Source organism: Carassius carassius, chromosome 33, assembly GCF_963082965.1.
Source record: "Carassius carassius chromosome 33, fCarCar2.1, whole genome shotgun sequence".
NCBI classification, from domain to species: Eukaryota; Metazoa; Chordata; class Actinopteri; order Cypriniformes; family Cyprinidae; genus Carassius; species Carassius carassius.
Genome location: NC_081787.1, coordinates 1,127,218 through 1,149,664, shown reverse-complemented (window position 1 = coordinate 1,149,664; position 22,447 = coordinate 1,127,218). Strand labels below are relative to the sequence as shown.

Here is a 22,447-nt window from a genome sequence, read left to right as displayed (position 1 = left end):
CCTGAGATGGCGAGCCACCCAGGTACAGAACCCTGAAAGAGAAAACTAGAAGGAAAAAAATAAGTAACTCATCAAGTGATCAATGACTTATCCATTATCACAAGTGGAATTCATCCATTCCTAGTGGATTCAAAGGATAGGTGTCCTTTTTTTTTTACCACATTAACACTTATTTTATGGACTGAGAACTGAGAACATCTGTTTATTTTCTTGGAATGATTTTTGTTTTCTTTTTTTTGATTGTTTTGTTGAGGATCAGGTTCTAACCAGTAACCAATAAGGAAAGCTTAAAAAAAAAATCCTAGAAAAAGGTTAGGAAAAACAGAAAAATAAATCAATTAATAAGAATGAAACATATCAAAAAGTTACCTATTAAAGGAAACAAATATAGTATGATACAAATATTTAAATCAAATAACTACAAAGGAGCTCAAAACTTACTTTTCTAAAAAAAAAATGAGAGAGATAATTTAATTTTTGTTATGCCAGTTGTTTCATTTTATTGTCAGTCCATTTCATATTTTCATTCAATGCAATTTGTTATTTTTCAAAGTAAAAGAAGACAACTGCAAGTCATTTTCCTAGTCTGTCTGATTTGTTAATGTGGTTTACCAACATTTTTGCCCCCCTGTAGCGAACCTAGGACTTCGACTGGTCCATTGCAGTGTATCCTCTCGTACAAATTGATACATAGATAGAAATCACAGTACAGTGCACTACTAGCATGCAGGGTTACAGATGCGTCTTCACTCTTTCCTTTTTCATGGAGAAATTAAAACTGCATTTATACAGTTGAGTTCAAAATTAGAGAACAATCTATAAATACTTTTTTTCCTGAAATATTGTTAATCTTCACCTATCAAAAATTGAAAGAATATTAGCTGTAGGTATACCACTGTTACTCTAACATGTTTGACAAAATAGCCAAGGCATTTCAACAAAAACCTTGGAAAACAAATGAGTGAACAGTGACCACTGCAGCATGAAAGAAGATTGCAAGTGAAATTTTGGATGGTTACAGCTGTCAGAAATTAGGAAGTGTAGAGGCGCTTGCTTTGAGTGACATCTGCGGCCAAAGGTCTCTTACATTGCACTGGTGTGATCATGGTCCACTCTTCTTCAAGTCTCTTCCATAGTTGTATTGAGTTTCTTAGCCATAACTTTGAGGTTTTCAATAAAAGATTTTAAATAAGGATTATATCATGAATCTGGACCAGCCATTTCATTATTTCAGTGTTTTCAGCTTCAAGGAACTGCTTTACTTGTTTTTCAGTGTGATGGAGACTTCTGTGTTCAGTGTTCTGATGAATATCTCCATTCACCTGTTATGTATCTGTATAAGAGGCCCAAACATTCCCCAAACAATGACATTTCCTCCTCCACTTTTCACTGACTTCTTTATGCAGTCTGGGTTTGGTCTTTCCCCAGTTTCCCATCAGAACCAAATAAATTGTACTTGCTCTCAGCAGTAATGTGAACTTTGGAGCTTTCCTCCTCTCTCGACACAACATGCTCCTCATCACAGGTGAGCCTAGCCTTTTGATTCTTTCTGCTGATGGCGAGCATTATTGCGTGCAATACAAGCAGGCATTTCGCCATAGGATTCCAGGTCATTCAACTGAAGTGAAAACACTGAAGCCACAGCCTCGTGGCTTGGCATATAATGCAGTACTCGTTCCATATCTCAGGGAACCCAGGTAACATTCGTAACCGAGTATGTTCCGTTTCGATACTTCACTCATACTGCGTATGGGGAACAAATTCATCTGCGCTGGCCACGGTAGTGAACGACAGGACTTATCTTGGACACCTTTGGGGTCCAGGGGACAAGGGAGAGGGCTGGAGCCATTGAAACCTTTATGCTACACTTGCTTAGAGAGAGCTAGCTCCCTGGAGGTGGCATAATGACGGAGCTCGACAGAGGCCATTGTATCATACCGAGAGGGCCCGAGCATGCAAGAACGGGAAGTCCAGGTTATAGAATCTGACAAAAGTCGACGGCGAGGACCAGCCGGTCGCCTCACAGATGTCTTTGGTATCTGTGTCTTTGACTATCTTTGATAGTTCACTCCATCTAGTGGAGTGAACTATTACTCCTATGGGGCATTTAAGGACCATAGAGGAGTAACATAGAGCGATAGCATCAACTATCCAATGGGAGAGTCGCTGCGGCCAACAAAGCAGACAAAAAGCAGGTCAGATTGCCGGAACGGCTGTGACCGCTCAATTTAGGTCTTCAATGCCCTCACTGGGCAGAGTAATTCCAGCTCTTGCTTGTCCAACAAGGGAGGCAGCGCTGAGAGGGAAATGTGCTCTTAATAGGGACGAGAGCACTTTAGGGACATAGCCGTTCCTGGGTTTTAAAATGACCTTTGAGTTGTTGGGCCTAAACTCAAGGCATGCTGGGCTCACAGAGAGGGCCTGCAGATCACCAACATGCTTGACCGATGCTAGTGCAATTAGCAAAGTGGCTATCGGGTTAAAAGGTGACTTTCATTTAAGCTTTTTCTCGCCATCATACCTTCGCAGCCGCAAATCAAGAAGTGCTAAAAACAGAAGTGCTCAGTAGTTTGATGAAAAAATAACTTGTGATTGGTTTCCTTTTCATAGTCTTTACTCTACAACTCATGGTTCAGCCCAGACTTTTATGTTAAGGCTCACTCTAAACAATCCATAGATGTGTCCGAAATCGCTCACTTGTTCACTCATTCACTAATCCCTATTTAGTGTATGGCAAATGGAGTTCACTATATCAGAAGGGAGTGAACAAATTAGTGAACTGATTCGGAGGGTGACGTATACAAGCACATGAGACTTGGAGCTGTTGCAAAAACATTGCCATATGTACTTTTATATTGCATGTACCTTATTTAAAAAAAATTATATTAATAGCAATAATACTCAAAATTACTTTATATTGCAATTATACATACCTCCGCGTGAGCTTTGTGGATTCATCGATGGTATATAATAATTTTTTTTGTAATGCTTTTACGTTCATAACAATAATTAATCAATGCTAATTATCAATGCTATTAAATACTGAAAACAAAAATAAACACACATTATCACATGTACATAATTTTATGTATTTATTGCTTTTAGTATCTTGACACTCGCTCAAGCAGCGTTTTAAGCTCAGATAAGATGGTTGTAGAGCGCCCACAGGCATTCGTTAATTTTACATCAGAATGAATACGCTAACTTTACCTTTACCTGTGTTTAAAGAACATTTTTTAATTATCCACTGAGCTATTGCCTACATAACATATTTCAATATAATGTATGAAAAAAAAATGTTAAAACAGAAATAATAAAGATGTAAATGGCATCTCTCATTCAAACTCACTCGCTCCCGCTCTCCTCGCCAGTTCTCTGCATTGGATTATGGGAAATAGTGCTTCAGCGAGTGTACATGGGTTGTACACTCGAAATCAGAAGGAATTGCGGGTAAAAAGTAGTGGACGAATGTAGGGACTGAAGTCGTTCACTCAGAATTCGGACAGTACTACAAAATGGCTGACACCCAATATAGTGCACTTTATAGTGGATAGGGAGCAATTTCGGACTCAGCACATATCAACGTACAGCATGACAAAATATTTACAAATGCAAAGAGATATGTATGTGCTTAAATTAAACCATAAAACTCCCAAAGTCAAACATAAGTAACAATAAGTGCTTGATTTCCCAGGGAAGGTGCATACACAGATCTTCTCACTGCATGCATGAGTTCTCATTTTCGTCTTCTGGCTGTTAAATATTTAAACTGGCAAGGATTAAATTAGTTTAAACACAGATAGAAACCTGTGTCTTTTTTTTCATTGCTGATGTTGTAATGTATTGGGAAGCCAGAATGCATATCCACTGACAGAAACATTAGACAAACTTTTACATTTTTATCAAACCATATTACAGATGCCTTGTCAGATTTATTTTGAACTGCGGTGCGTTTTTTTTTTTTTTTTCTGTGAACTGTTACACCCCTAGAAAACACACTACTCCTGAAGCTGCTGCTGATCGTTTGAGTGGTTCAGTGTGAACGTCACCTCGTCGTACTGAACCTCCTCCTCCTCCTCCTTCTTCCTCCTCCTCCTCTTCCCTTCAGCTTTCTGCAGCTGAACCATGGCGTATTCCACATTAGCATCATGGAAAGATTCTGCAGAGAAACAATGACAAGACGAGACATTACTGGAGGTCAGCAACTCATTCTGGATAGCTGTTAGTCACTGATATCAAATGCGCAATCCTGACCTCATATGTCATTCCCCCAAACAGCTTCGGTTTACAACAGTGAGCCCAAGCTACATTCAAGTGATTATTTTGTTTTGAATATGGATATTTTTCTTACAAAAATGCATCAATTCACTAAAGGAAGCCTTTGTTCAACCCCTGGAGCCATGTGAGACACTTTTTTTTTATTATTATGGATGGGCTATTTCACTTCTATTAGACTGAAGCAATGCAACACCCGCAGATTGCAATGATAGAGCTTTTGTTGGATCAAAGACATTTTTGAATATAACTCCAACTGGATTCTTCTGAAAGACAAACGTCATATACACCTAGGATGCCTCGGGGGTGAGTAAAGCGAAACCTAATTAATTTAAATTTTTGGTTGAACTAACCCTTTAATGCACTTGAAATGCTTTTTTCTTTTAAACATCAATACACTTTCTTATACAGTACATGTAACCCCTCTCTCCCGGGTCCTAGCCGCCACACCTCGCACTCGCTCCGAGTGGACCTTGAACCCAGGTCTCCGGCATGGGAGGGGGAAACACTAACAAGGAGGCTAAATGACTTCAGCCACTAGTGTCTGTCGCCAGTGTGTCTCTTGAGATCGGGGAGTGAGGTTTATCACACAACACTAGCTACTTGCTTGCCTCTGTTACACATACACCCCTAAACCTCACTCCCATCCGGGTCACGGCACCAATGTAACCACTCTCACACGGGTCCTCGCACTCGCAACGAGTGGGCCTCGGACCCGGGTCTCCAGCATGGGAGGCAGACGCACTAACAAGGAAGCTAAATGACTGCGTCTCTTGAGATTGGGGAGTGAGGTTTACCTGCACAGCACTACTCGCTGGCCTCCGTTACATATACTCCAGTAAAACTTTTGTTGAAATTTTCATCAGCAGCTCCTGCTCTATGAACTCAACTACAAGTTTAGTTTTCTACATAATATTTGACATAAAGTTTCATTTACAAGAGGAGTGTCACGTTACACTCGGGAAGGAGTGAGGAGACACAGGAGAATTCTTCAAGATATAGCATTTAATCATCAACGCGCATATATAGGAAATAAAAGACATCTAAAACATTTAACCTTTAAAACATTGAACAGCAGACCAAGAAAACTCCCGAACGGGCGCCCTGGAGGCTGGTGCAAGACTGGGACAGGGTGGAGACATGGAGAGGATTTTTCAACAGGGAAATTTAGTTTATGACCAAAGACCGAAAAAGTTGATGATGTTTAAAGCAGCATTACGTAAGTTTTGTCTCTTTGTCGCCATTTCTGTTTGAAACATGCAATTGCAATTATTTTACTTTATGCGAGATGTGCATCGGCACGTCTTCTCAGCGCGGATTAATCTAATGTTTTGAGGTGTATGCGTGGCTGTCAGTTGCCGCACCAGTGTGGATATTTACTGTTTTTCAGAATTACAGATGCTTAGTCTTGGAAGTATGTCCAAAATAAAAAGTTTCACCAGAAAATGTAATCTAAACAAATTACTTCTATCTATCTACTGTCTATCATGTGTATGTGACTTTTAAAATAAATCGCACTACCAATGGTGAAAATTACTTTCAACTCTTTGCAAATTAGATCAAATGACTTCAAACTGAACTAATTTTTAACGTTAACAACATTGCGTAAAAACAACTTCTTTGAGTTTCTTACCTGTATTCTTCTTTTCACTCCTCTTCTCATGGGAGATATCAGCGTATATGAGCTCTGTACCTCCAGTAGCGGCTGACGGGAAAACACTGACATAAGCAACAGACCAACTACAATCTCATATTTCAGTCATTAAATTATTGCCTTCAAAACTGTTCTCATAACAGATCATTCTGGTCAAACGTTTTTCACATATCAAACTGTCTGCATGTAACGCATTGAGAAAAAGGCCAGGAAAGAATACAGTAAGTGAGGTCATATATTCACCAATCTTTGATTTATTGGATCTCATTCATAAAACGCTTGTAAATATATGATTAAATTCTGAGCAATTTGCACATAGAAATTACCTTGCCATAAATTCACAAACGGTTCATTAAACCTCCGATTTCATAGTTAAATGTGTATGTTAATTAATTCCAATCCCAGAATTGGAATTAATTCTAATTCCAATTCCAGGCCACGACTTGGGAAGTCGTGGCCTGGTGGTTAGAGAATTGGACTCCCAATCGAAGGGTTGTGGGTTCGAGTCCCGGGCCGGCAGGAATTGTGGGTGGGGGGAGTGCATGTACAGTTCTCTCTCCACCCTCAATACCACGACTTAGGTGCCCTTGAGCAAGGCATCGAACCCCCAACTGCTCCCCGGGCGCCGCAGCATAAATGGCTGCCCACTGCTCCGGGTGTGTGCTCACAGTGTGGGTGTGTTCACTGCTCTGTGTGTGTGCACTTCGGATGGGTTAAATGCAGAGCACAAATTCTGAGTATGGGTCACCATACTTGGCCGAATGTCACTTCACTCAATTTTAAAACAAGGCAAGCATGTCTGCACATTTACAATTAGCAATTTAATTATTATGGTAAATATTGTTATTACAAATAACAATGGGGAAAGTTGTGGCCTAGTGGTTAGAGAGTTAGACTCCTAACCCTATGGCTGTGGGTTCGAGTCTCGGTCTGATAATACCACGACTGAGGTGTCCTTGAGCAAGGCACTGAATCCCCAACTGCTCCCCGGGTGCCGCAGCATTAATGATGACCACTGCTCCGGGTGTGTGCTCGTGGTTTTTGTGTTTTTACTGCTGTGTGTACTTTTGGATGGGTTAAATGCACACTATACTAAATTATATGAAAATTTATAAATACATGCTCAAAACAATTCCTTGTATGTGTAAGCATACCTGGTAATAAAGTGCTTTCTGATTCTGATTAAAATTCTGTGTCAAAAGAATACTATTTAAATGTTAAAGAATACTATTTAAACTTCCATTTAAAGGTTTTATGCACGTTTCACATTATGGGAGCAGGAGTATATATATTATATGGAGTATATTAGTACATTATGTTCCTGTAGCTCAATTGGTAGAGCATTGCGCTATCAAGCTCAATGTTGGGGGTTCAATTCCCTGGGAACACATGATAGGTAAAAATGTATATCCTGAATGCACTGTAAGTCGCTTTGGAAAAAGGTGTATGCTAAATGCATACATTTATGTGTGTACTAATATGCTTTTAATATCCAAATCCATTAAAGTATTTTTAGGCTGCATTAATTAGGTAAACCAGAACCGGGAACACTTCCCATAACACCCGATGTACTAGCTACATCATTAGAAGAATGGCATCTATGCTAATATTAGTCTGTTTCTCTCTTATTCTGAGGTCAACGTAGCCACCAGATCCAGTCTGTAAGCAGATCAGAGGGTCACTGCAGTCACCCGGATCCAGTACGTATCCAGACCAGTTGGTAGATCAGCACCAAGAAAGGACCTCTACATCCCCGAAAGACAGCAGAGACCAGGACAACTAGAGCCCCAGAGACACATCCCCTGTAAAGACCTTGTCTCAAAGGACCACCAGGGCAAGACCACAGGAAACAGATGATTTTTCTGCACAATTTAACTTTGCTGCAGCCTGGAATTGAACTACTGGTTTCGTCTGGTCAGAGGAGAACTGGCCCCCCAACTGAGCCTGGTTTCTCCCAAGGTTTTTTTCTTCATTCTGTCACCGATGGGTTTCGGTTCCTTGCCGGTGTCGCCTCTGGCGACGTACTGGATGTTTAAATGCCGACAGGAGCTGCGTTTGAATTACAATAGTTTTTCTTCCTAGTTGTAGTGATGTTCACACTCGCGTGATGCCTTTTGAAAACCTTAGGCCGGTGACACTCTGGCATATTGCACCTGTCAAACATAGTCTATTTTGCCGTCAATACTGTTGATGGTGTCCTTTATCAGTAGGCTTTATATTTATGCTCAACATGAAGTATAGATATTGTTGTCGTGAAGACAAGATCCTGGTCTGTCGGCGGCCTCCATCTATGCCACGTATAGTAGCAGCAGCGCGCCATCGCCGCTTCAGGCACGATTCTGGTGTGTAAAGAAAACACAGAAAACGCGAGGCAGCCATCACGCAACTGACAAGCAGCAGAAATGCCACGCTCACGCCACGCAGCCAGTGTGTTACTGGCCTTAGAATCAGCTGCAGGGAGGGATTTGCGCTGAACGCGGAGACTTCCCCCACTTAATATGTTCGCAATTGTCATGATGCTTGAGGAATAAGATTGGCCCCATTTACACTGCATGGTTCAAGTGACCCAATCCCGATTTTTTTCCTCTCATGTGGCACAGATCGGATATAACCGGTGAACGTGTAAGCAGGAAAACAACACAAGGATTCCGATGTTCTCAGATCGGATTCAGGCCTCATTCATATGTGGTAATAAATCGGATATGTGCATTTGCGTGTGCCATGTAAGAAGACAAAAATCGGATATTCCCCAGTAAATGCGAGTCATACGTCATTAAAAAAATAACCAAACAAATCTATGCAGCATATATAACACATAAGATACTGTACAAATAGTACTACATTTCAACCTTCATCAGTTAGTATATGAGCTAGATATTTAAACACACTGACCTTGTGTTGACTTGACCTGCTTTTTCTTGTAAATGTAACATAAAGTGATGAACAGCAGAATCAGGATCAGAGCAAAGCAGCCCAAAGCAATCAGAGAGAATTGTAAAACTATGAAAGGAAAAACACAAGGTCAAACTCCAAAACTGCTTTGAAAAGTTAATTCATACCAACTACAACAGCAACAAGAGTAGAACAACTTTAGCAACTTCATGCAATTAATAGTACATAAATTAGCTGGAGAAAAGCCAGTAGTCCTTCACTGCCATCATTATTATTAGGTGTAATTGTAATTTATATTATTTGTTGGCCCCTATTAAAGGTCACGTTTTGCGTGTTTTTTTGAAGCTTGGATTGTGTTTACAGTGTGCAATATAACATGCGTTCAGGTTTTGCGTGTTAAAAAAACAGTATTTTTCACTCAATTCACTTATCTGTTTACCGCTGTTTTCACTGTCATAAAAACGGGCTGATGACTTCCTTGTTCTATAAAGTCCCTCCTTCAGAAATACGTGACAAGTTCTGATTGGGCCAGCGGTTCCTGTGTTGTGATTCGACAGCAGCTGAGCGCACGCTGCCCTCCTGCAAACGTGATTGGGCTAGTTTTGGACTATTTTTGAGAAGCAAGTGGGCAGGATTTGTTTTGAAAACCTGGCAATCCTGATCTGAACGCTCGTGCTGGAGATGTACTTATAATCACAGAACGCTTTTACTGACGAGATTCGCATGAAAATCTCATTCGATTTTTGGAACAGCCCTACCATCTAGTTAACAAAGCTAAACAGCGTTGCCCTTTGTGTAATAAGTTACAGAAACTGTTAAACGCACCAACTTAAATAATAAAATACACTTACCGGTTGTGGTCCTTTAACAACGCCATCTCCAGACAAAGAGGGAACTGCTCCATCTTTCAAGAATAATCTTTGTGCAAATCCACCATTAAACTGATTGAGATTGAGGAAGATGTCCTCAGCAAAATGTGCTGCACATAGTTTTACATGTGGATTATAATTTTCAGGAAACGAGTTAAACATAAATTGTAACCATTAATCTCTAAGTACAGTGTCCCTGGGAAGCCCAAACAAAGGTGATTGGACTCCGAGATGAAAATAACAGCGTTTCAACAACATGGCGACAAACGCACTCTTCAAACGCAACTCTTCCTCTTCTCCGTGTAAGCGCAACAAGACCACGCCCCCTTTTTTGTGTATTCCTGTGAGTGGAGGTTAGTCAAATAATGGTTTTAATGACGTCATTCCTGCAGGAAGTAGAGGGATGTAGACAGTAATGCGCGGGTCAACGTATAAACAACCCGCACCCGACCGACGTTTTCAACTAACCCGCCCGCAACTTGGACCACGAAAAAAGAAAATATTGTACCCGACCGGCTTCCTGACCTTTTTTTAAAAGTAGTAAATGCATCGCCCCTTTATATTAATTTAATTACTTAAATAGGCTTTTTTTTCTATTTCAGAATCTGGAAAAATTACTGTGGCAAACTTGTTAATGCAGTCGGGATATGAATATGTGTGATGTACGGCATGTTAAATACTCGTCACTTCTGCTGCCGAAACTTTGTCAGTCTGTGGGTCATTTGGTTTATTGAAAAACGATTGCACTGATTTGCATGTTTCTTGATGATGTGCTTTTTTTCTGTGGTACTCACATGCACCATGTCGCTTCACGTCGTAGTCTCCACCGTGTCCCACAGAAAAACTGCTTTTGCATAAAATGCAAAAAGCTCTCTCTGCTTCACCATCTACAGGTCTTAACCAAGAGTATGTTGAGGTCCATTCGCTATTAAAAGTGCATCTTCTCTTTTTCGTGGCCACACTGGCCATGGCTGAAGGGGCCGTTCACATATCGTGCCTAATTTATTTATTTATTTTGAATGACCCAACCGACCGCAACCCGAATACCATTAAAAATATTTTTGGAGGACTTGTTACCGCGGGTAACCGCGGGTGACCGCAGGCACCCGCTTATTTTGGATCAACCGTGCGTCACTGGATGTAGTCCAAACTGGCTGTTCGTTGTAGGCAGAGACAATTTATAAGAGACATGCCACTTCCTCAATCCTCAACACAACTATATAAGGAAAACCCATAACGACAAAGATGGCGGTTGGATGCACTTTTCCCGCCCCTCCCGCTGGAAAGCCAATCATCTGCTTATAACAGTCAAGCCGGGAAACATTTAAGCCTATCGTCTGGTTCCACTGACGTATGCGCACAGTTCAGAAACCCTTGCGCATGCGTAGTAAAAGTATAACCTGTGGGGAAAAAGGCATTTTAAACCTTATTTTGGGGCAAAGTCATCAACATTTTTCAGCGATTTTTATTATATTTTACTGCTGTTTCTGTACATGCAGTTTTTATTTCCCGGTGACCAGTGAAAGTGCAGTTCTGACCCTATGCCCATTCATTTAGATAGGAACCTGGACTTGTTAGTCAGAAATAGCTGCCCAGAGGCTTGGCATTGAACTTAGCCATTGAACGACTTGCCTAAAAGGCCGTTGTTGTAGGCGAATTCTGTTAAATAAAATATCTCGCTTGGCATTGAACTTTGAGCTTTAGAATTCTACAGATATTATTTAAACTCTAACAACAACATTACACACTAACTAAAGTTTACAACATGGGATCACGAAGAACAGGACCTTTAAATCTATAAGTTGTCTTCAATTGAAAAATATGCTTCTTTATATATATATTTTTTTAATTGTGTGTGTGTGTTATTTTCCTTTTTCATTGAGAAAAAATCAAAATAGTAATAATAATAATAATAATAATAATAATAATAATAATAATAATAATAATGGAACCTAGATCGCTGCAATCATTATTATTAGGTTTCATTGTAATTTTCACTATTTGTTGTAACTCAGCACTTACACATCTGTAAAAATGTAGGTGACATTCATATCATCTGATGAGAAACTCGTACCAATTATTGATGTCTGTGTTGACGTGGAGGTCAAACTAGAGGTCAAACTAGAGGTCACAGCTGCAGTAGTTGGTCCTGAAAAAAAAAAAAAAAACCATCAGCACAGAATCAGCTGCTTTCTCTTTTAATAGTAATTAATGTAGAGATAATTAATCATTTTGAAGAATTAAGTAGCTGACTGAGAGAATCGGTTTGTCTGAATCTTATGAAAACTGTCAAAGACACATCCAGGTCACATTTCAGTTCAAAACTGTAATTAATAAGTAATATTTAACATGTTTCATTGAATGTTTTTAGGGGCGTTAAACCCCTTTACATTTTGACATTTATCCCTAAAATCTGATTTCTGACATATGAGGAAAAGGGAAAAAATAAAATAACAAAAAATAAAATTATAAATTCTCAACACATTAATGAAAAATCTATGTTTATCATAATATGTTTAAAATAACTAAAATTATCATAAAATGTACCTGAGAGAAGTGTATCAAATTAAAATCAGTAATAAGAATCAAGTAACCAAATATAATTGTAAATAATTGCAATTACTAAAAAACAAACAAACAAAACAATTACAGTAAAGCGAGTTTAGGGAGTATGAGTCTTTTTAATTGCCATGAAAATAGCAATGCAAAATAAAATTAATGAATAGTCCTTATTTTTTCTTTATGCAAATTATGATTGTTTTTTATTTAGGGGGTGAAATGTTTGTTTGTTGTTTATAATTTAATGCCATGCCCGTGACTGAGACAGTGAGAAACAAGTGAAAAATAGTAAATTACTAAATAAATAAACTACATATAAACAACAAATAAAAACTAAAACAAAAAAGTGAGACCATGAATCTGGTCCTAGAGTCCTAGAACAGTTAAACCCATCTCAATCCACCAAAATACACTTAAAAGATACTGTATTATTTCATAAGGGGATTCTGGGGTGAAATGTGACTTTGACAGCTTCTTGACAGGTTTTGTGAGATTCTGCATCATTTCTGTTGTCTAGCAAATACTTCATTCATGTATTAGAAGCTCACCAGGACAGGGTTTGAGTCTAATGGTCTTCAGTGTGTGACTGACGTGGTTCTTCACGCTGCAGCTGATGTCTCCATCAGTTCCCTCATCCAGATCAATGCTGCTGTTTCCATCCATTAGTGGACCTCCATTCAGAGTCCAGCTGTAGATGATCTGATCCCCCTCAGAGGAGCAGGACACCCTCATCACCCCACTGGAGGAGCAGATGATTGACACTTCCTCTGAGCCAATAGGAGCTGGAGGGAGGGGCACATGACAGTCACATGACAAACACAGGAGAATCTTGATCTTCCACACTACTCAAACTATTACTGGAGTCTGTAGTGTGTTTACTGTATGCTACAGGAATAAAACCCTTCCCAGAGATTCAACTGATTCATCTGCATGAGAGTGAGATCTTTGGAGAACATGAGACTGGAATGAGTCTGATGAGAGAGTTTCTGTACCTTCAACAATCACTTGAAGATCTCTAGATGTTTCTGTGCCGTCTGAGTCAGAGAGTGATAATGTGAAATTCCCAGAATCTGCTCTGATCACACGCTTTATTATCACAGTCCCATTAATGACTGTCACTTCAGTTCTGTTATTATAAAGATCACATTCCTTCATCCTGCCTTGTTTTACTCTACACATTGGATCATCTTGTGTGCTGTTAAATCTCTTTTGTATCTTCAGCTCATATTTACTAGCGTCCCGCTCCATCAGCAGATTGAGTTTGTGTTCCAGAGCTGCGTAACAGGGATCAGATTGACCAAAACTGCAGTTTACCTCCAGACCTGAAGAACAAAACACACACACACACACACACACACACACATGAAATGTACCAAAACTAATAATAATTACTCTGTTGCAGGATGTAGATTTGTTTTTGTGGGACACGTATGTGAGAGAGAAATGTACTACTATAAACTATATAAATACTGATTTACATTAGTGGGAATGCGGAGGGAGAACAAACTGCAGGTCAAAACTAAAATAAGCCTACTATTAGTGTAATCTATAAGCACATTTAATCAAGTAGGCTACCAGATATGAGTGTTCAAAATATTGACCCTTATGACTGGTTTTGTGCTCCAGGATCACAAATACAACAGTTTCACTAAAGCTACATTATATTTCTTAGCAAAGAAGTGATAACTTTCACTTGTAAACTTGACAGCTGTTGTCCATGCTGGCAAATATTAATGGCCAATTGATGTTTATTATATAAATAAATTTAATAGGATGGTCATTCAAAACCCAAGGGTCTACCATGTGCATGGTAAATCGATCATTGACTATCATTTTGTGCGGGAATTATGTGAACACAGGGTAACACTTTAAAATACTGTTTCTTACTTACTGCATAACTAATAAGGAACTATTGAAGAACTAACAGGTGATTATTCATTAAGACTTAACTCACTACTGTTAACTACTAAGGAAGATGTGTTAATTAAACAGTATGTAATATAATTTTATGATTGTGTTAAGTAACAGTTAGCTAATCAATAACTAATATATTCTGTCATACCTCCTGAAGAACTACTATTAATTATCTACTAGTTAGGGTTCAAGAAAAATAACTATGAAGTAACTACTAATGAATAGTTATATGCAAATAATCACTATTATTATCAGGCTGTGGCCCACAAATCAAGTACTTGAGTAAAAGTACAGATACCCCAATAAAATATTACTCAAGTAAAATTATAAGTAGGTATGTTCATTTTCAAAGTTACTTGAGTAAAAGGACAAGGACAAGGTACTACTACAGTTGCAACTTTGTTAAAGTCCACTTATTAGCCTATAATGGAAATTAAATATGCATTTTGTTTGCTTCTAAATGTTTAAGTTTTGATTATACAATGTTTGTTAAATTAGTTTAAATGTGGGCAGTATGCATGTTAAAATTGAATAAAATGTGAATTATCTGATAATTATTTAATAATTACTAAAGGGTTCACTATAATTTCACTTTAGAATACGGTTTCAGGTTCTAAGTAATTATTGAGTAATTATCTATTAATTCTTTATTAATTACTAATGGGTTCCCAATATATTCACTTTAGATTTCAGGTTTAAAATAAGTCCTGCACAATTATTTGATAATTCTTTATTAATTACTAATTGGTTAACTGTATTTTCACTTTTCCTCAGGCTTTGCCTTACATACAGAAATGTAATTAATGGTAATGTGGTATATGCTGAGGAGGCACACATACAGTACTGTATATAAAATATAAAAACTAAGGTAATTATCGCAAGGCACTGGAGTCGTGGTAGGGTTCCTACTGGAAGCTGATTTCTTACAAAACACACTCACAAAACAATTCACTACACAGGCAAAACCTCTGTAAAATGTATTTCATTTATTAATATTGCATTTTCATACTACTACAACTGCTAATAACTTTTATATGAAAGGGTCACAATTCAATGAAATTGTGTATAACTATTCATTAGTAGTTACTTCATAGTTATTTTTCTTGAACCCTAACTAGTAGATAATTAATAGTAGTTCTTCAGGAGGTATGACAGAATTCATTAGTTATTGATTGCACGTCCTGATTTTGCTGAGTTAGATGTGTTCCTAGCAGTGTACGAATTGTGTCAAAGCTCTTGGGGGGTCCCCCCCACCCCACCCAAAAAAACAACAACAAAACAAAAAACTAATAATATATATTTGTATTTATTTATTTCATATAATAATATAATTTCATTTACTTTACTTGTGAATTTAATTTACTTTGTGTGTTTCAGAACATGTTTTTGCAGCTGAGCATTTACTATATGTAAAATTAAATAAAAATCTATATACTTTGAACAGTGCACATATATGCATTTTATTTCATTAAAAAAAAAAGTTTATCTTGAATGTAGTTACATAACCCTTTCATATTTTCTAGCGGAAGTTGTCATAGTTGGGAAAACTTCTATAGTGGTGAATGAGAGACTACATTAAATATATGTTTAATCACAGTAGTGTTTCTACAAGAGGGTAAAAAATAGAACGAATTTGATACGATTACGATGCTGATGACCATTAATCAATTTCGATCTCTTGATTCACTATCAATTCACATGAATAGGACTACTGTACTTACTTTTCTTGGGTTAAATGCAGTATTTTCTTGCATTAATATGCCTCTTTGCATTGAATTTAAAACCCTTTTCTCCATTTAACCTTAAATACTACACTAATTGTATTAGGCTATACATAATAACGGAAAATAGGATACAATTCATAACAAAAACGGTTGATCTGCATGTTTGTCTTCGGCGTAATAATCAATGCATGTGTGTCTCACGCACAATTCGTGAGAGTTAGCAACCCTGCTTTGTCATCGTTGACACAAAAAAGCCTTCACCTGATGAACATGTTCAGTAATAATGTCCTTAATTAAATTAACTGTTTTTGAGCAGTTAGGCCCTGTGTCAACCAAAGCGTTTTTAGGCAGCTGAAAACGCCCACCTGTGAGCACTTGAGAACGCTTTTTGTGGGCTGCGTTTTTTTTCAGTTGAGACCAGTGATCTATATATGATATCTATATTATAGATCAGTGGTTAAGACGCGTTGGTTGCTATGATACAGAATAACCACTAAATTGTTACTTGTATCTGATTTGGTAAATAATTTTTTTTTCTGACTTAAATGCTCTGGATGCTCAGAAACCAGCAATATTAATTTATATTCCATTTTTCTCGTTGTTGCGCTTGTTGACACGTCGTTGTAACAAATAACAGTTGTGACAGTTGATTGGTGTGTAATTTGGCCCGCCCCTACTGCACTCTGATTGGTCAGCTGACTAGAAAGTGACAGTGTTGAGCGCAGCGTTTTATCCAAAGTTGAATATTCTTCAACTCTCGGCGCGAGAAAATAAAGCCCAATGCTCAGCGCTCAGCGCGAATAAGACGCTCAGCTCCTGGCACGCTCATGGCGTTTTAAAAAACGCGGCACTCCCTTTGAGAACAACTGAAAAAATACGCTAGCTGCAGGGAAAAACGCTTTGGTGGACAAGCGGCCTTAAGGTTACTAGATTAAAACATATTTTTCATTCAGAATGGGTGCAATGCTAGCTTTTTTCTCAGAATTACATTAGATGGCTAATTTACAACTAACAATCCGATAGTGAGCTAGCGTCATAAAATAAAAAAAACAACTATTGACAGACCAAGATTATAATAAAAGTGACTGTCCGATTCTAAGATAAACACTTATTCAGTAGCAGTAAATTAGGTGTACCAAACAATCATAAAACAAATAAATATTATCTTACCGTCATCGTGAGGTAAAATAATAATGAAGGATCACTCTGTCGGCCAATCACACAGCGACGTCGCTCGCGCCCGCAGTCTGTAAATTCCTTCAGAAAACAGTGTGTGGCGCACTTGAGCGTATTTTCAGAAGCACATCTAATTTGAAGTAGCTTTTTATGGGAGCGGCAGCGCAATACTTTGATAAACAATAGATAAGGCTATGTCAAATATTGTTTCTATTTTTATATTTAATGAAAAACCAGGGGACCCCCCAAGGTCATTTTTTGGGCCTTATGGGGGGTCCCTTGATGCTTATGGGGGGTCCCGGACCCCCCCAGCCCCGCCTCAATTCGAACACTGGTTCCTAGGTCAACATATTTTGTTGACCCTGGAACAACATTTTACTCCAAAAATATATTCTTGACCATATCCCTACACCTAAACCTAACCCTAACCATGAGTAATCCCTAAAATCAGAGGAAATGAATGATGAATGACACTGATGTACAAGCACCAAACAGTGATTTTAAGCGTAAACTTCACAAAATCTATAAACTGGTTCTTCAAATCTGATTGGTTAATCACAATGTTGTTCCAGGGACAACAAAGATGTTGTCCCAGGAACATGTCTCACTTGGTAAAATCAGGTTCTGCTTATTGATTAGCTAACTGTTACTTAACACAATCATAAAATTGTATAACATACTGATTAGTTAACACATCTTCTTTAGTAGTTAACAGTAGTGAGTTAAGTGTTAATGAAAAATTACCTGTTAGTTCTTCAATAGTTCCTTATTAGTTATGTAATAAGGAAGAAACAGTATTCTAAAGAGTTACCGAACACAGATATTGGATACCAGTCGTGTCTGAAGTTAATGTGAACAGACGATCTGTGAATTAAATAAAGCTCTGTAAAAACTTCACCATTTTGCAACACTGTGTTGAGAGTTTCATTAGTTAATCAAAAGTACTACACATACTTACATACACACACCTTTGTGCATATACACACACACCTGTGGTTTTCACACCAATTTGAACACTTCTGAAATGCAGGAAATATTTCATGCAAGCAGACAAGAGGTAAAGTGCAAAGACTGCAGGCATTGTGACTGACCCTATATAAAGGTATATATGGTTAAAACGGTGACAGGATGCATGCAAGTCTCTGTTAAAGACACAATTGTGATGAACTTGTTTGTCCCAAACCTCGTCTACTATTCTGATACACACTCTAAATAATGTAGGTAGTTTTTCATCACAAAATGTGCACATACTTTTAGGGAGTGGTATAAGTAGCTGAATTTACATTTAGTCATTTAGCAGATGCTTTTATCCTTAGCGTCTTACAAATGAGAACAGTGGAAGCAATCAAAATCAGCAAAAGAGCAATAATATGTAAATGCTATAACAAGTCTCTGTTAGCTTAATGGAGTTCACGTCGCAATTAAATCATATAATAAATTTAAAATTTTTTTTTTTAAAAAGATAGAATCGAAAAAGAATAGAGCACGCTAGTGTTAGAGGTCTTAATTGGAAATTTAAATTTTATATTTTAATCTTTATTATTGAATTTGGATGCAGCATCTTTGAGAAGTGTGGATTGCTTTACATCTGCTTTTACATTGCTTTACTGAAACTAGACTAAAAAGACTACATAAAGAAACTATAATTTAGATTTTCTTAAACAGTCTCTCTTCTACTGTGAAGTAAACACTGAAAAATTATAATAATCCACCGACACTCAGTCAAGAAGATCTCTTGCTAGATCACTGCAGACTCTTAATGTAATATTACATTCATCAGAGATTGATCTGATGGATTCAGCATGATCAGATGAGTTTGATGTGAAAGTGACTCACATGCAGCAGTTTGCAGCAGCAGCATCAGTCCAAAGATCAGCATCATTTCTCTAAAGTCCAGTTTCCAGAAGAGCTCAATCCCAGCAGAAGAGTGTCAGATTGAATCTCACACAGCGTCTTCACTGACAGACAGACAGCAGCTCTACTGACACACCAGGAAACACACCGCTTTAACAAAGAAAGAAGAAAGAGGAAGCTTTTCAGAGAGGGTCAGCAGTTCCTTAAATACACACAAATAAAGTCTGAAACTAGGAAAAAGATATAAGAAAAAGAATCACTTTGTTTATCAAGATTTGGAAAGATATATTACTAAGACAAATAGAATACTACATTTTTTAAATAATAATAAGGAGAAGTTTCGATACTTCTGTCTCAGTGAGGGGACAGAAGGAGAAGGGGGAGTTGTAGCAGTGGATGTGGTTGGTTTGATTTCCTTTGTGTGTGGAGCTGAGATCTGACTGCTAATGGTTTTAGTTCTGTCTGTGAAGAATGCAGCAAATTCATCAGCTGTTAAAGTGGAGGTGGAGGGGGACAGAGGAGTGAATTGAATGTTTTGAAGAGATTTTGTGTATCTGAAGAGCTGTTGATCTTGTTGTGGAAATATGAAGATTTGGCAGTACAGACTTAACAGAGAAAGATGAAATCAAAGACTGATGCATACCTAAGTTCGACAAATTGTTTGATTTGTGCTATTTTCTCTCTTCTGCCCTGAGTTTGGACCGATGGTCATGAAGAACATCAGCTAGCCAGGGATTAGAAGGGGTAGCACATGCTGCAGCTGTCTAATGGTCTTTTTGCGAAGGCCGGTGAGGAGCCCATTACAATAGTCCACCCTGCTGGTGATGAAGGCATGAGCAAGTTTCTACAAGTCTTGGCTGGAAACAAAACATCTAATTCTTGCAATGTTTTTTAAATGATAGTATGCTGATTTAGTTACTGCTTTGACATGACTACTGAAACTAAGGTCTGTCTCCAGAATCATACCAAGATTCCTGACTTGATTTTTAGTCGTTTGACCCCTAGAGTTAAGGTATGCATTCACCTTGAACACTTCATCTTTGTTTCCAAATGTAATGACTTCAGTTTTTTCCTTGTTTAACTAAAGAAAGTTCTGGCACATCCAACTATTAATTTCATCAATGCATTGGCAGAGGGAGTCAATGGGGCTGTAGTCATTTGGAGATAAGGCTAGGTAAATCTGGGTATCATCAGCATAGCTGTGATAGGCAATTTGGTTCTTTCTCATTATTTGACTTAGTTTTGAGCATATACAGGCTAAACAAGAGCGGTGCAAGAATTGAGCCTTGTGGGACTCCGCATGTCATGGACGTCCACTTAGACTTATGCTCTCCTAGACTCACATAATGATCTCTCCCTTCTAAGTATGACCTGAACCATTTGAGTACCATCCCAGAAAGCCCGACCCAGTTTTCCAGTCTCTCTAGTAGTATGTTATGATCGACAGTGTCAAACACAGCACTGAGATCTAGCAATACCAGCACCGATATTTTGCCAGAGTCACAATTTAAGCAAATATAATTTATTATCTTAATGAGTGCTCTCTCTGTGCTGTGATGCGGTCGAAAACCGGATTGAAAATTGTCCAGGTATCCATTTGAGTTTAAGTATTTGTTCAGCTGATTAAAACGACCTTTTCTATAATTTTACCTATAAAAGGAAGATTAGATATTGGTCTAAAATTACTCAAAATGGTGTTATCAAGATTGCTCTTTTTCAGGAGGGGCTTAACAACTGCATTTTTTAAGGAGTTTGGAAATGTCCCAGAAAGAAGTGAGGCGTTCACCACTTCTAAAAGATCTGCTTCTAAGCAGTTAAGCACACTTTTGAAAAAAAGATGTGGGAAGTGTGTCAAGACAGCAGGTTGACGATTTTAGGTGCTGCACTATGTCTTCCAGAATTTTGCTATCAATTGCTTCAAAAATCGACATAGTATATTTTTGATATTGTGGACTAATCTGTCTGACCTCTGCATTACTTGAGGATGTGCTAATCGCCTTCCTGATATTGATGATCTTCTCAGAAAAGAAGGATGCAAACTCATTGCATTTGCTGTCTGAGAGCATTTCACTGGGAATCTGACTTGGGGGGTTTGTCAGTCTCTCAACAGTGGCAAAAAGAGTACGAGTGTTATTTAAGTTACTGTTTATAAGGCTTGAGAAGAAATTCTGTCTAGCTGTGGCTAGTTTCACATTAAAAGCATGAAGGCTGTCTTTGTAGATGCTATAGTGAATTTCAAGTTTTGTCTTCCGCCACATCCGCTCTGCTTTTCTGCATTGTCTTTTCATAGTCTGAACTGCTGTTGATCTTCTCCAAACTGATTTCTGTCTGTTTGTTTTCTTACTGATTATTATTGGAGCAATATCATCAATAACATTCTAAACTTTTGAGTTGAAGGAATCAAGGAGAGTATCAACAGAGTCTGCAGAAATGCTTGGTGTTAAAGATATAGCCTCCATAAATAGTACACTTGTGTTCTCGTTAATGCATCTCCTTCTGACAGAGACCGATCTAGATTCAGTTGTAGCAGACATCAAAATATCAAAGAAAATACAGAAGTGATCCGATAGTGCTATGTCCTTAATAACAATGGATGAAATGTTTAGACCCCTACTGATGATTAAGTCTAGAGTGTGTCCACCTTTGTGTGTTGGTCCATGCACATGCTGAGTCAAGTCAAAAGTGTTTAGAACCATTAACATTTCTTTAGTAGTTTTGTTTTCTGCATTAACTATGTGAATATTAAAATCCCCTGCAATAGCAAAACAGTCAAACACTGAGGAAATCATTGATAACATTTCTGTGACCTCTTCAACAAAGGCTGGAGAGTATTTTGGAGGCCTGTAAATAATAATAAACAGAATGCGTGGAGCACCTTTCAGCACAATCCCTAGATATTTAAAAGACAAGTACTGACCAAATGACACTTGCTTGCATTGATAGACATCTTTAAATAGAGCAGCTACACCCTCACCTCTCCTAACAGTCCTGCAGACACTCATGTAAGTGAAGTTAGGAGGGGCTGCTTCATTAAGGACTGTTGCATTGCAGCTGTCTTCAAGCCATGTTTCATTTAGAAACATAAAATCCAGATTGTTTGTGGTTATAAAGTCATTGATTAGAAATGATTTATTTTTAGTGAGTGAATGTTAAAGATGCTAACTTGATGGCTGTGCTTTGTGTCTTTACATCAATTTTAGTTGGATGCATAATAGGCCGCAGATTAGATGAGTTTGCCCTTCGGCTTGAGATGGCCTTAGACTTTCTATCACGTGATAAAACTGAAATAGAGAAAGCTACAGGCACACTGGGTTCCCGCTTGTTCAGTAGGCATTTGTGAATGTTGCTGTTATTATAGCGGGGACCCGACACATATCACTGAGAGCTGCTATCAGTTGTTTTTGGTTCACCTTCAGCAGATAGAGGGTTTGGGCCCTGGCATTGTGGCAGTGGTCGAAGAGCTCTTGCATGAGCAGGGACCACAGGCTTTGGTGGTTTTGGGGCCTGCTGTTTTTTTGTGATATCTGCGG

The 22,447-nt window shown here is 38.2% G+C and overlaps 1 protein-coding gene across 1 annotated transcript in view; it reads right to left on the bottom strand.

The window, feature by feature from the left end:
- The window catches only part of LOC132113466 (uncharacterized), a 77,006-nt gene extending 57,961 nt beyond the window's left edge, over positions 1-19,045 (bottom strand). The window contains exon 1 of the mRNA XM_059521236.1: positions 18,900-19,045. The gene's annotated coding sequence lies outside the window, so the exon portion shown is untranslated. The remainder of the gene's footprint in view (positions 1-18,899) is intronic.
- Positions 19,046-22,447: the final 3,402 nt, after the last annotated feature.